Source organism: Loxodonta africana, chromosome 26 (assembly GCF_030014295.1).
Source record: "Loxodonta africana isolate mLoxAfr1 chromosome 26, mLoxAfr1.hap2, whole genome shotgun sequence".
Taxonomy (NCBI): domain Eukaryota; kingdom Metazoa; phylum Chordata; class Mammalia; order Proboscidea; family Elephantidae; genus Loxodonta; species Loxodonta africana.
In genome coordinates this window covers 2961300-2975370 of record NC_087367.1, presented here as the reverse complement: position 1 = coordinate 2975370, position 14071 = coordinate 2961300, and positions in this window count along the sequence as shown.

Genomic DNA, 14071 nt, shown 5'->3' with positions numbered 1-14071 from the left:
CTTTTTGGTTGGCAGCTGAGCTCTTAACCACTGTTCCACCAGGGCCCACTTGGGACTTTTTTTTTCTTTTTGTACTTCAGATGAAGTTTTACAGAACGAACTAGCTTCTCATTGAACAGTTAATGCACATATTGTTTTATGATGTTGGTTAACAACCCGTCAACATATCAGCACTCTCTCTTCTAGACGTTGGGTTCCCTATTACCAGCTTTCCTGTCCCCTGCTGCCTTCTAGTCCTTGTCCCTGAGCTGGTGTGCCCCTTTAGTCTTGTTTCTGTTTTATGGGCCTGTCTAATCTTTGGATGAAGGGTGAACCTCAGGAGTGACTTCATTACTGAACTAGGAGGGTGTCTGAGGGCCATACTCGTGGGGTTTCTCCAGTCTCTGTCAGGCCAGTAAGTCTGATCTTTTTTTGTGAGTTAGAATTTTGTTCTACGTTTTTCCCTAACTCTGCTTGGGACCCTCTACTGTGGTCCCTGTCCGAGCAGTCAGTGGTGGTAGCCGGGCACCATCTAGTTGTACGGACTTAGTCTGATGGAGGCTGTGGTAGATGTAGTCCATTAGTCCTTTGGACTGATCTTTCCCTTGTACCTTTAGTTTTCTTCATTCTTCCTTTCTCCCAAAAGGGTGAGACCAGTGGAGTATCCTAGATGGCCGGCCACCCACAGGCTTTTAAGACCCCAGATGCTACTCACCAAAGTAGAATGTAGCACATTTTCTTTATAAACTATGTTATGCCAATTGAGCTAGGCGTTCCCCAAGACCATGGTCTCCAGAACCCCCATCCCCACTAGGGATTTTTTAGTGGGCAGCTATTCTTTTGTTTAAAATGATTGCATCTCTTGTATATTTTGACTTATTATTTAGATTTTGCACTACCAATTGACTTTTTACATGGTGTATTAACCCGAGCGGATATAAAGTTATTTGAGAGCAAATGATGGAGTTTTATCTTATTTTCTTTGCTTTCATTTTCTCCCTCCCTCCCTACCCCCTCCCTCCACCTCACCTGATTTTGTACGTTAGGAGGTCCTTATTACACGTTTGTTGATCCACAATTTGAAATCCAGGACACAGTCTGCCCTCAAAAACTTCACTACTTAATTGGGCCAGGACAGTATCCATACCCAAGATGTTTTATTACAATTACAAAGGAAAAGGAAGTATGTCTAATTAAGAGCAAGACTATTTTCATAACACAATGTAAAATTCCCAATATTCTTACAATGAGGTGGGTATTATTGTTATTTCTCCTTCACAGGCAAAGAAACTTGTTTCACAGAGGTGAGCAATTTGCCTGAGGTCAAATCGATTATAAGTGGTGGAGCTCGAATTCAAACCTCTGGGCCAGTACGACAATGAAATTGAAGCCTGGTGTCTCAGGGGTTTAGAGCTTGGGTAATCAAAAGGACAGCAGTTCAAATCCACCAGCCTTCCTTGGAAACCCTATGGGACAGTTCTACCCTGTCCTATAGGATCTCTATGAGTTGGAATTGACGTGTCGGCAACAGGTTTTGTTTTTGTTTTTAAAGAGACTGCATGAATACCACACACAAACAAAAAGGATAGCCACCGAGGGAGTACGGAGTAAAAGAAGCACCTGAAGAGGAGGCAGGAATCAGGAAAGGCTCCTGGATGAGGTGACATTGGAAGGAGGAGAAGAGAGCAGGGAGTAGGGAATATAGCCCTGAAAAATGGAGGCTTGAATGAGTGGAGCGAGGCCATAAAGAAAAGAAAGAGCCATTAAGGCTGTGGAAATATTTACAGTTGGTTTCCAATCTCCTCATATTTTCTACGTAGCCAAACAGCAATAAAGGTATGTGGAAGGGACATATATATTAAATTACTAGGTGTCAGATTTCTGATTTGATAACACTTGGTGTAAAAATAACAGTTATTATTACTCTTCATTTATCTAGCTCTGAGACTGTACACAGCACAGTATAATAAGTAGAATTTATCAGAGGAGGGACAAGATTAGTGCCCCAAGGGCTTTGCAGAGACTCAAGTGGAAACCGTGTGACCCCCGAGAATCGGGGAGGTGCAATCACGGCAGATGGGGAATCGCGGTGTCTGCAGGCTGCAGCTCAAGGCCTGTGGTCCAGGTTGCAGGTGGCATTTTTCTTTGGTGGGAGAATATGGAAACAGATGTCAATGTCCATCTTCTAAAGAGTAGATGTTGGCATATTATCCTAAGATTAAGTGCCTCCTATTACTCCATGCAAAATCAAGTGGTTTTCCTCTCCCACCTGGCTGCCCGCCTTGTGAGGACTGGGCAAGGTTCAGGCATGATCCAGGCTGACCCACAGTCAGGGAGCAAGAGGAAGTGGGCAACTTGCTTCCTCAGAAACCCCAGGAACAAAAGTCTGGACTCAAAACAAGTAAGCGTATTAATTATAGAGCATTCATTTGTGCTGTTAAACGGACACACAGAGATACCCTACTTGTGCGCTGTTATTCAGATATCCAGAGGACAAGAAAGAAGAATGAAGCAAAGTAAAACCTAAAAACCTAAAGCCCCTTCACTCAGGTAAGAATACCAAAAATCAAAGTAAATCCAGGCCATCGAGTCGATTCTGACCCATAGTGACCCCATAGAACAGAGTAGAACTGCCCCATATGTTTTCCAGGACTAAATATGGAAGCAGACTGCCACATCTTTCTCCCATAGCTGGTGGTTTTGAACTGAGTTAGCATCCAAGTGCTTAACCACTGCACCACCAAGGCTCCAAGTCAGAACAGAGGGCCTCAATCCTAGCTTATTCACTTTTACTCTGGAAGAATTTTTAATAAACTTGGCTTTTTTACAACCCAGCTCCAACATTTCAGCAGCAGCCAGTGAGAAACATAGATGAATATAGGAGAGGAATATGAAGTAACTGAAAACCAGACATTAAGGGAGGAGATAGAAAAGCTGAAAGAAGTGGCCAAAATCATGGGGGGAAGGGATGGCGGGGTCACAGAGCAACCGATAGTATAGACACGGTGATTCTTGTGTTTGTTTCAGATGCTGCATATTGCATACCATCTATAATAAAATAATTGTACGTGTTAATTTTTTTTTAATTGTGCTATTTTACAAAAACAAATATGAGACCAAGCACTCCAACTGAAAGGAAATGTCTGAGTACCTCAGAGGAGCAAAGGAACGTCCATCCATGGGATTCGGCAATCTGTCAGTCCACCTTGGGGTGGGTGGAAACAGGGCACTGGGAGGGCAATGTATAGATTCACAGATAATTTGAATTCTTGACAAGGACAGAGAAATGCTGTACCATGTTTAAATTAAAGCAAACTTCTAACGTAATAAACACGTCATAGAAGAATCATGTCCACCCCTGCCGTTCCTTGGCTCACGGGTTTGCTGCCACAGGACACACCACTCCTGATAAGAGAGTGACACTTCCTTGGGTGTGGTGGGGGTAAAATCTCCAGGATGGAGTTGTCTGTCTTGTTACACTGAGTCGCTCCCAGGAGAAAAATAGGCCCACAATTTAGGGAAGGGCTAATCTGTGCAGAGAGTGAACACATCTGGCTGCTAACGGAAAGGCTGAGGTTCGCATCCACCCATGAGTGCGTCTGGTCTGAAGACCTGGGGGTCTACTTCCAAAAAACCCACCATTGGAAACCCCATGGGGGATAGTTGTACTCTGACACACATGGTGTCTTCATGAATCAGAGTCAAGGCTCTGGATATTTTATTTTACTTTTTAATTTTGTTGTGCTTTACGTGAAAGCTTACAACACAAACTAGCTTCTCATTCAAAAATTTATACACAAATTATTTTGTGGCATTGGTTGCAATCCCTGCAGTGTGTCAGCACTCTCCCTCTTTCTCTTTACACCCTAGTTTCCCTGTGTCCATTTGTCTAGTTTTCCTGTCCCTTCCAGGCTTCTCATCTTTGCTTTTGGACAGCTATTGCCTGTTTGGTCTCATGTACTTGACTGAAGGTTCCTCACATGTGTTGTTATTCAGCTTATAGGTCTGTCTAATCTTTGGCTGAAAGATGGGCTTAGGGAGTGGCTTCGGTTCTGAGTTAGTAGGGTGTCCAGGGCCATATTCTTGGGGGCTTCTCCAGTCTGTGCCAAACCAGTAAGTCTGGTCTTTTTTTTGGTGAATTGGAATTTTGTTCTACATTTTTCTCCCACTCTGTCCAGGACCCTGATTGTGATCTCTGTCAGAGTGGTCATTGGTGGTAGCCAGGCACCAACTAGTTCTTCTGGGCTCAGGATGGAGGAGGCTGCAGTTCATGTGGTCCATTAGTCCTTTGGACTAATATTTCCCTTGTGTCTTTGATTTTCTTCATTCTCCTTTTCTCCAGATGGAATGGGACCAATAGATGCATCTTAGATGGTCATTTACAAGCTTTTAAGACCCCAGATGCTATTCACCAAAGTAGGACGTAGAACATTTTCTTTATGAGCTATGTTATGCCAATTGACATAGATGTCCCCTGAGACCCCGGTCCCCAGCCCTCAGTCCCGGTAACTTGATCCCTCAAGGTGTTTGGGTGTGTGTAGGAAAATTCTGTAACTATGCCTTGGTCAAGTTGTGCTGACTTCCCCTAAACTGTGTGTTGTCTTTCTCTTCATCATCAAAGTTAACACATGTCTACTATCTAGTTAATGATTTTCCCTCCTTCCTTTTCTTTCCCTCATGACCATCAAAGATTTTTTTTTTTTTTTGTATGTAAACTTTATCTTATCTTGGGTTTTTAAATAGTGGTCTCACACAAATATTTGTCCTTTTGTGATTGACTTCTTTCATTCCATATAATGCCCTCCAAATCCACCCATGTTGTGAGATGTTTTGTGGATTTGACATTGTCCATTATTGTTGTGTAATATTCCATTGTGTGTATGTACCATAATTTGTTTATCCATTCATCTGTTGTGGCAATTAGGTAGTTTCCATCATTTTGCTGTTGTGAATACAGCTGCAATGAACGCGGGTGTGCATACATCTATTCGTGTAATACCTCTTATTTCTCTAGGATATATTCCTAGGAGTGGGATTGCTGGATAGTATGGTATTTCTAGTTCTAGTTTTTCAAGGAGGCACCATATCATCTACCATAGTGGTTGTACCATTTTACATTCCCATCAACAGTGCACAAGTGTTCCAATCTTCCCAAAACCTCTCCAACATTTGTTATTTTCTTTTTTTTTTTTTTTTGATTTGTGCCAGTAATGTCGGGGTGAGATGGTATCTCATTGTAGTTTTGATTGGCATTTCTCTAATGGTTAATGATCACAAGCATTTCCCCATGTTTCTGTCAGCCACCTGAATGTCTTCTCTGGTGAGGTGTCAGTTTATATCCTTTGCCCATTTTTAATTGAATTATCTGTCTTTTTATTGTTGAGGTGTTGAGGTATTTTATAGATTTTAGAGATTAGACCCTTGCTGGATATGTCATCGCTAAAAATTCTTTCCCAGGCTATCGGTTTTCTTTGTACTATTTTGGTGAAGTCTTTTTTTTGAGCATACGTGTTTAGTTTTTAGGGCTCCCAGTTATCTAGTTCAACTTATGGTGTGTGTGCATTGTTAGTTATTGTTTGTATTCTACTTATGCCATGTATTCGGGAGTTTACCACTATTCCTATTTTTTCTTCCATGGCCATTGCCGTTTTAGGTTTTATATTTAGATTTTTGACCCATTTTGAGTTAGCTTTTGTGTATGGCGTGGAGTATGGGTGCTGTTTCATTTTCTACAGATGGACATCCAGTTTTTCCAGCACCATTTGTTAAAGAGGTTGTCTTTTTCCCCCATTTAATGGACTTTGGTCCTTAGTCAAAGGTCAGCTAACCATAGGTGGATAGATTTACACCTGGGTTCTTAATTCTGTTCCATTGGTCTGTGTGTCTGTGGTTTTACCGGTACCAGGCTGTTTTGACTACCGTGGCTGTATAGTAGGTTCTGAGATCAGGTAGTGTGAGCATTCCTACTTTGTTCTTTTTTTTCAATAGTGCTTTACTTGTTCAAGGCCGTTTTCCTTTCCACGTAAAGTTGGTGATCAGTTTTTCCATCTAGTTAAAGAATGCTGTTGTAATTTGGATCAGGATTACCTTGTGTCTGCAGATCACTTTGGGTAGAATTGACATTTTCACAACGTTGAGTCTTCCTATCCACGAGCATGGTATGTTTTTCCATTTTTGTAGGTCTCTTTTGGTTTCTTGCAGTAGCATTTTGTAGTTTTCTTTGTATAGGTCTTTTACCTCTCTGGTTAGATTTTTCCTGAGTATTTTATCTTTCCAGTTTTTCTAGGGGCTATTCTAACTAGTATCATTTTCCTGATTTCGTTTTCAAAGTTCTTTTTATTGGAGTATAGAAATGCAACCCATTTTTGTACGTTTATCTTGCATTCTGCTACTCTGCTGAATCTTTCTATTAGTTCCAGTAGTTTCCCTTTGGAATCTTTGGGGTTCTCTCTATTTGGATGATATCACCTATGAATATGTATAGTTTTACTTCTTTCTTTCCAATTTGGATGTCCTTTTTTTCTTCTTGCCTTATTGCTCTAGCTAGGACTTCCAGCACAATGTTAAATAAGGGTGGTGATAAAGAGCACCCGAGTTTTTCTCCTGTTCTCAAAGGGAGTGTTTTCAGCCTTTCTCCATTGAGAATGATGTTGGCTGTTGCTTTTGTATAGATGCTTTTTGTTACATTAAGGAATTTCCTTCTTATTTCTATTTTATTAAAGGTTTTTTTTTTTTTTTTTAATCAGGAATTGGTGTTGGACTTTATCAAATTCCTTTTCTGGATCGATTGAGATGGTCATGTGAATCTTTTCCTTTGTTCTATGTGGTGTATTACATTGAATGTTTTTCTAATGTCGAATCATCTTTGCACACCTGGTATGAACCCCACTTGGTTGTGGTGTATTAATTTTTTTGATGTGATGATAAATTCTATTGGCTAGAATTCTGTTGAGAATTTTTGCATCTATGCTCATGAAAGATACTGGTCTGTAATTTTTGTGTGTGTGTGTGTGCTGTCTTTGCCTGGCTTTGGTACCAGGGTTATGCTGGCTTCATAGAATGAATTCAGAAGTATTCCTTCCTTTTCTTTGCTCTGAAATAGCTTGAATAATACTGGTGTGAACTCTTCCCTGAATGTTTGGTAGAATTCTCCAGAGAAGCCATCCAGGCCAGGGCTTTATTTTATTTTTGTTGGGTATTTTTTATTACTTCTTCAAACTCTTCTCCTGTAATGAGTCCGTTCATATTTTCTACCTCAGTTTGTATTAGTTTAGGTAGGTAGTGCATTTGGTGACTGGATATTAATCTAAGCAACTTAAAGAAAGGAGACAATTAAGAACCTCAAAGTAGAGCAACTGAAATCAAGCGAGAAGGGCAGCTGGAGAAAAGCAACAAAACACCTTAGGAGTCCAGCAACGACTTCTCTTACTAGAAACTAATGCTCCTAAGTAAGTGTTTTTGGTTTTAACGTTTCACTGAGTGAAATCAAATAACAGGGAAGCTGTTTTTTCCCCTAAACATTTGGAATATGGTAGAAAGAAAGTGCTTGTGGACTGAGGAAAGGTGTAGGGTCAGCTTCTACAGAGGAAATAAAATTTCCTGTTCACTTGTAAACATTTGACATAATTGCTCTTTGGAAGAGAACCTAACCATCAGAGCCATATTTTTTCTCCTTGTAATCACTTAGATTTTACTGTACATGGTTGTGGAATTGATGTATAGTAATATCCTTTTTTTTTTCCTTTTTTAACTACACCAAGAAGGAAAGAAAGAAAAATTCCGTTGTGATAGTGCAGCAAAGATTAAAGGTTGTGCTGGACTTGCAATTGAAATGCAAATCACTCTTTGCAAACAGCTTCCTGCTGAGGTCCAAGTTTTTACAGATAAGGTTCTGCTTTCCTGATGAGGAACCATTGAGCAGCATCTCCCAGGATTCACAAATTAGTTGCTGTCTAAGGTATCATTTTCTACATTATAATTGTAACTTACCAGAGGAAACTTTGTCACAAAAGACAGTATCCTGTGCTTCCATTATTTTTCCAGACACATCACCACTAAGAATTCTTTCACACTCAATAAAAATACACACATCGTGACCTCCCTCTCTGAAATACACACTCATTGAATATAAACATTTTGAGAGTATTGGTGTGCTTTTCTTCCCCCTTCTTTTTTAGAATGCAGGTGGTAAAATGCTGGCTGCCATGATCTGCAGACAATAAGTAAAAAATTACCAGCTTCTTAGGGCTGCCTGATAGAAATGTGCCAGCTTGCAGAAGCCTGGTTCTCCTGGCACATCAATTGCCTAGGCGAGAAGTCCATGGGTCTCAGGGTCCACCTGCAAGGTGCTCCTAACTATACAGGTAAGGCTTGTCCACTTCAGACATGCTTAGCTGCCCTTGGAGATAGGAAGCCTTTACAGACCTGAACCACTGTGTCTCCCTCCCCACCTTAGAAAGGCTAATCACCTAGGAGTGGCAGTGTTGTACACAGAACAAGGAGGGCAAAAGGTTGAGAGTTTAAAAGCCCAAGTCGCGCGAGAGAAATAATACCAAGAAGATGGGGTTGTATAGTGGGAAAAATCCCTTGCTAGTACACTTTAGGGACTAAGGTGCACCTGACCCAAGCCATGGTGTTTTCAGTCATCATGCCTGTGAAAGCTGGAAATGAATAAGGGAGACCGAAGGAGAATTGATGCCTTTGAATTACAGCGTTGGCAAAGAATACTGAGTATACCATGGGCTGCCAGGAGAATGAACATATCTGTCTTGGAAGAAATACAGCCAGAATGCTCATTAGAAACAAGGATGGCAAAACGTTGACTCACATGCTCTGGACATGTTATCAGAAGGGACCAATCTCTGGAGAAGGAGATCATGCTTGGTAAAGTAGAGGGTCATCGAAAAAGAGGAAGACCCTCCATGAGATGCATTGACACAGTGGCTGCAACAATGGACTCAAACATAGCAACGACTGTGAGGGTGGTGCAGGACCAGGCAGTGTTTCATGCTATTGTACATAGGGCGGCTATCAGACTTGACTCGAGGGCACCTAACAACAACGGTATCCTTTGGCGAGACAGCTGCTAACTGAAATGTTGGAGGCTCGAACCTACTCAGCAGTTCCATGGGAGAAAGACCTGGCAACCTGCTCCTGTAAAGATTACAACCAAGAAAACTCTACGTGGCAGTTCTATATTGTCTCATGGGTCACTATGAGTTGGAATCAATTTGGTGGCATCTAGCAACAACGACAATACCCTTCAAGTACTTGGTCTTGTCACTGACCCCCTGCTAGCTGAGTTATCCGAGGCAAATCACAGCATGTCTGTGGACTTCTTTCTCCTCATATATAAATCTTTTGAATCAGTGTTTCTCAAAGAGGGGTTTGAGAATCACCTGTCCCAGAAGCACACGGGTAGCTTGTTCCAAAAGCTTCCAGAGAGTCACCCCCAGAGATTCTGATTTATTGTATCCAGGATGAGTTCCAGGAATCTGTAACTTTAACAAGTGCCCCAGGTGATTTTTATGCATACGAAATTGGAGAACCACTACGGTAGATACACTCAGAAATTCTTTCCAGACCTAAAGCTTGATGAATCCATACATTAGTCCAACAGCCACTGTGAGCGTAGACACCTTAATCAGAAATAAATGCATCCAAAAGAAATACAAGGCAAAAGTCTCCTTCAGATGTATTTCCTATCTACATCTAGATAGAAACTACAAATCCCTCCACTGAAGAATCTCTGCATTGACCACTCTGGTAGGGCAGGCTGTGGACATGATGAAATCTTTAAGATCACATTCCACATCCTCACTGAAAAGAGATTATTTCTGTAGCTATCATCCTCTTCTTGCCAGATGCCTCACTCATCTCCCCATTGAAGGACACTACTGAGGAAGGGGAAGGAGATGGGGAGAGACATGGCTCTAACTCTAGTCACTTTGGTGTTGGAAGCACAGGATGGTGCTTTGATAGCCTCAGTTTTCTTGATGAAGAAGAAGCCAGTGAAATTCCTGGTGAGGAGAATAGGAGTTGAAGAGAGACTAAGGTGAGCTACAAAGGTTTGGAATTGTTATTGAAGGAAACGGATGAGAAACCTGAGCAAAGTCAAGGGAGAAGTGTCGTGAGTTACTTGAGACCCAACCAGGGAGATAGCTCTGGAATTTTACTGATGCTAATCTGTTTCATGGTGAGATTGTTCATATCAACATTGAATTATTTGGAAACCCTGGAGACTGGATTTTTTTTCACAAGTTTATTGGTTAAATATGTTCTATACATGGTGAATTATACATTTAATTAGATATACTTTAATTTCTTTGACCCTTTACATATATTATGATAATAACCCAACATTGTATGTGTTGCAAAAAATGTCTTTCATCATACTTTCATCTTTAATTATGTATTTTTAATGTGCACATATTTTCATTTGCGTGTACCCAAATCTACTGAAATTTCTCTTTAAATATTCTTCCATTTCTATCAAACTTATAGTCTATTTTGTTGAAATAACTCATGTATTTCCAGGGTTTTCCTTTTTGCCTTGTAATTTTTGGTTCACCCGATATTTTTCTTTTCTCGTACCAATCTAAAGCTTTATTCTCTTCAAATGGCTGACCAGTTGTACAGTCAACTTTTCAATTATTCCCAAATAGAGAGGTCAGCATAACAAGCATGGCTGTAACTCTATTAACAGTTCCTCTAATTAATGCAGAAAAATCAACTTTTTTTTTTTTCCTTGAAGGGCTTTCAATAAACTCTTTACCAAAGCACCAAGCTTCCTAATGATAATGTTTATCTTGCTTGTTGAAAAGATAGTATTGGCATCTTTGGGTGACTCTGTCTTGCTGGGTCTTAGTCTCCTTACCTACAATGTAAGACTTTTTTTTAGGTGATCCTCAAGCTTTCTCAACTTTGAAATTCTGTTGTTCTTACGAGCACAGTGAACATCCATCATTATTCTAACTGGAAATATGAACCAATCTGTTTTCCTAAGAGCAGGGGTTGGCAAACTACAGTGCTCACACCATATTCTACCAGTGGCCTATATTCATACAGCACTTGAGTGAAAAATGTTATTTTCTATATTTTAAAATGTTGCTAAACAACAACAATAGGAATGATGTGGCAGACACCTAGCTATCATATGTGGCCCTCAAAGCCTAAAATATTTACTACCTGGCTCTTTATAGAAACAGTAGGCTGACCTGTCCTTTACAGTCAGCAGTCATATCTTTTGTTATCATGGACACTTCTCCAAAAGTACTATTGGCAGAGAGTTTTACATGTACCACATTTCCTTCTCTTCCTGGGCACAAATTTAGAGCACACTTCCCAGCATTCCTTGCAGTTAGGGCGGGCCATGTGATGTACCCCATTTCTAGGCCTCTTCTCTCTCATCCCTTCAGAGAATCACCCCACCCTCCCATTTTTACATATGCTAGTTGGATGTAGAGAATTCAGAAGGCATGAGCACTTTAGAAGATGGCAGAGCCATAGAATGGAGGAAGCCTAGCCCCTAATTTCATGGTAGGTTACTCATGGACAAGAAGCATCACACTGGACTTCTGAGAAAAATTTGAACTTGTGTTGGTTAAGCCAGAGAGGTGCAGTAGTTTATACCAGCATTTCCTAGTCTTTATCCCATCTTACGCAGCATCTCTCCCCTACAGCTCAGCTAGCGTTTTGCCTCTGTCTGCATTGAACCAGAAAGCCACAGCACTGATTTTGATAAAAACAAAATTGTGACACAAAAGACCACGGTGCTTATGAGTGAAAGAAAAACTTTATTAGAGCAATTTGGAACTGAGATTTTGGTAGCTCGGAGTCCTTTATCCATCTCCCAGCTGGGTTGGAGATATTTTTCTGAGCGATAACTTTGATTAAAGAGTGATCTTTAAACAAGCAAAGTGTCAGTTCATCAACATTAACTACATTGAGTCTTCTTTCTTTCTACCCTAGGGACCATGCTACTCAGAGGTGAATGGTTTAAAGTCAGTATAAGTGCATTTCAACTAACCAGCCAAAAGGTTTAGTTCTGGAGACATATAAAGAAGAAAAACACTCCTTGGATATTCGTATTGCCAGGGAGGGTCACAGAAATAATCCTGGTAAGTTTCTAAAACAGAGGGCCTCCATGACAGCATGTGGGTTGTTATCTCTAGAACATGTGTATGTCACAACAAATTAACAAGTAGATATTCATGATTAAAGACAGAATGACTGAATTTAGTTGGCCTGGATTTGAACTCTTGCTGAACTGCTTGTTGACTGTATGATTTTGTATGACCTCAATCACTGTTCTGTTTCCTCATTTGTCAATAGGGGCAATATTAATAATAATAAATAATAATATTACCTACCTCATATGATTGTAGTAAAGATAAAATGAGATACTATCTTTAACTGAAAACAGTGCTGACACATGGTGTTAATGTTAATTACTACATTAATTGAAAATAAGTGAATCTATCCAATAAACAAGGCCTAATGTCACACTTGGAAACTCTGGTGGCATAGTGGTTAAGACCTACAGCTGCTAACCAAAAGGTTGGTAGTTTGAATTCACCAGGTGTTCCTTGGAAGCCATATGGGGCAGTTCTACTCTGTCCTATAGGGTCACTATGAGTCAGAATCGACCCAAAGGAAACCGTTTGGTTTGGTTTTTATATATGTATGTATGTATAGAAAGAAAGAAAGAGAGAGGGAAATTTACTTCAAGGAAAGGGCTCACAGAAAATTGTAGGGGAGCCCTGGCGGCACAGTGGTTAAGAGCTCAGGCTGCTAACCAGAAGGTGGGCAGTTCAAACCCACCAGCCACTTCTTGAAAATGCTGTGAGGCAGTTCTACTCTGTCCTACAGGATCATTATGAGTTGGAATCATCTTCAAGGCAACGGGTTTAGTAAGTTCCAAATTTGTAGGTCAGGCAGCAGACTGGGGACCTCTCCTGCTTCAAGGGATTGTGGAGACTGGCTAATCCATCTGCAGGTCAGACAGCAGGCTGGAGACTCATGCAGGCTCAAGTTCCAGGAACTGGAGGTCAGGTGATGAGAAGAGTCTGGGGTCAAGAGAGAGAGCTTTGCCAGGACATCCATTTATATACCAGAGGGAGGCCACGCCCCCAAGGAAACTCCTGTTCCAAATGATTGGCTGATCACATCCAATCACATCATGGAACATGATTTCATTACTTACACTGTGAAAGGACAACCAGTCCAGTGTCTGCCAACCCACTGAAAATCATAGCCTAGCCATGTTGCACATAACGGTACCTATCACAGAGAACAAAGCATTTATTTCCCTTTCCTAGAGGAGAGAAGCTATCTTTTCCTTCTAAACACTGTGCAATGTAGGTACATGTAAGGCTTTTTTTTTTTTTTTTTTATGAGTTGAAGGAAAATAAGCAAAAAGAAAATTCATGATCAGAAGAAAAAGCCCACTTTGGAGAGAATTTTGGTGTTGCTGTTGGATTATTTTTTCAAATTGTGTGAATAAAAAAGACTGCAATTTTGATTACTCTGAAAATCTAGTAGATCTTTGTACATTTTTTTGTTTTTAATCAGCATGCCTGGTTTTCCTTTGTTAAACTTTATATTTGCTGAGAGCAAAGCATAAGGAACTATATTCTTATTAAAAATATCTTGAAAGGCCTGTTTTGTTTTCTTCGGGGACGAGGAGACACTTCTGTCATATGACTGGTAGTCAGCTTCTTTACAAGTGATAGTTTATCACAGAAAAAAAATATTCAGATACCGTACGCAGTATGAACTCACTCGTTTCTACCATTAATTCAGAAATCTTAGTCCATCCTGCATGTTTTACAGCCTAGCATAGTGATATGAAAGGAATTTTATGTATTTTAGTTTTGTCCCTCTGGTGGCAGTGGGAGTAAATCCCAAAGTATTTCAGCAGGTGCTATTAATATGCAAATAACAGTGAATATGCTATTTCTAATAGTCCTCCCAACTGCATGGGAGGCGTCGCTGTTGGAGCAAATTAGCTTTCTGTAATTTGCATGCTTTTCACAACCTCCTGGGATTATACTTCAGATCAGAGACAATAAAAGCATATGCAGTTAGCTTA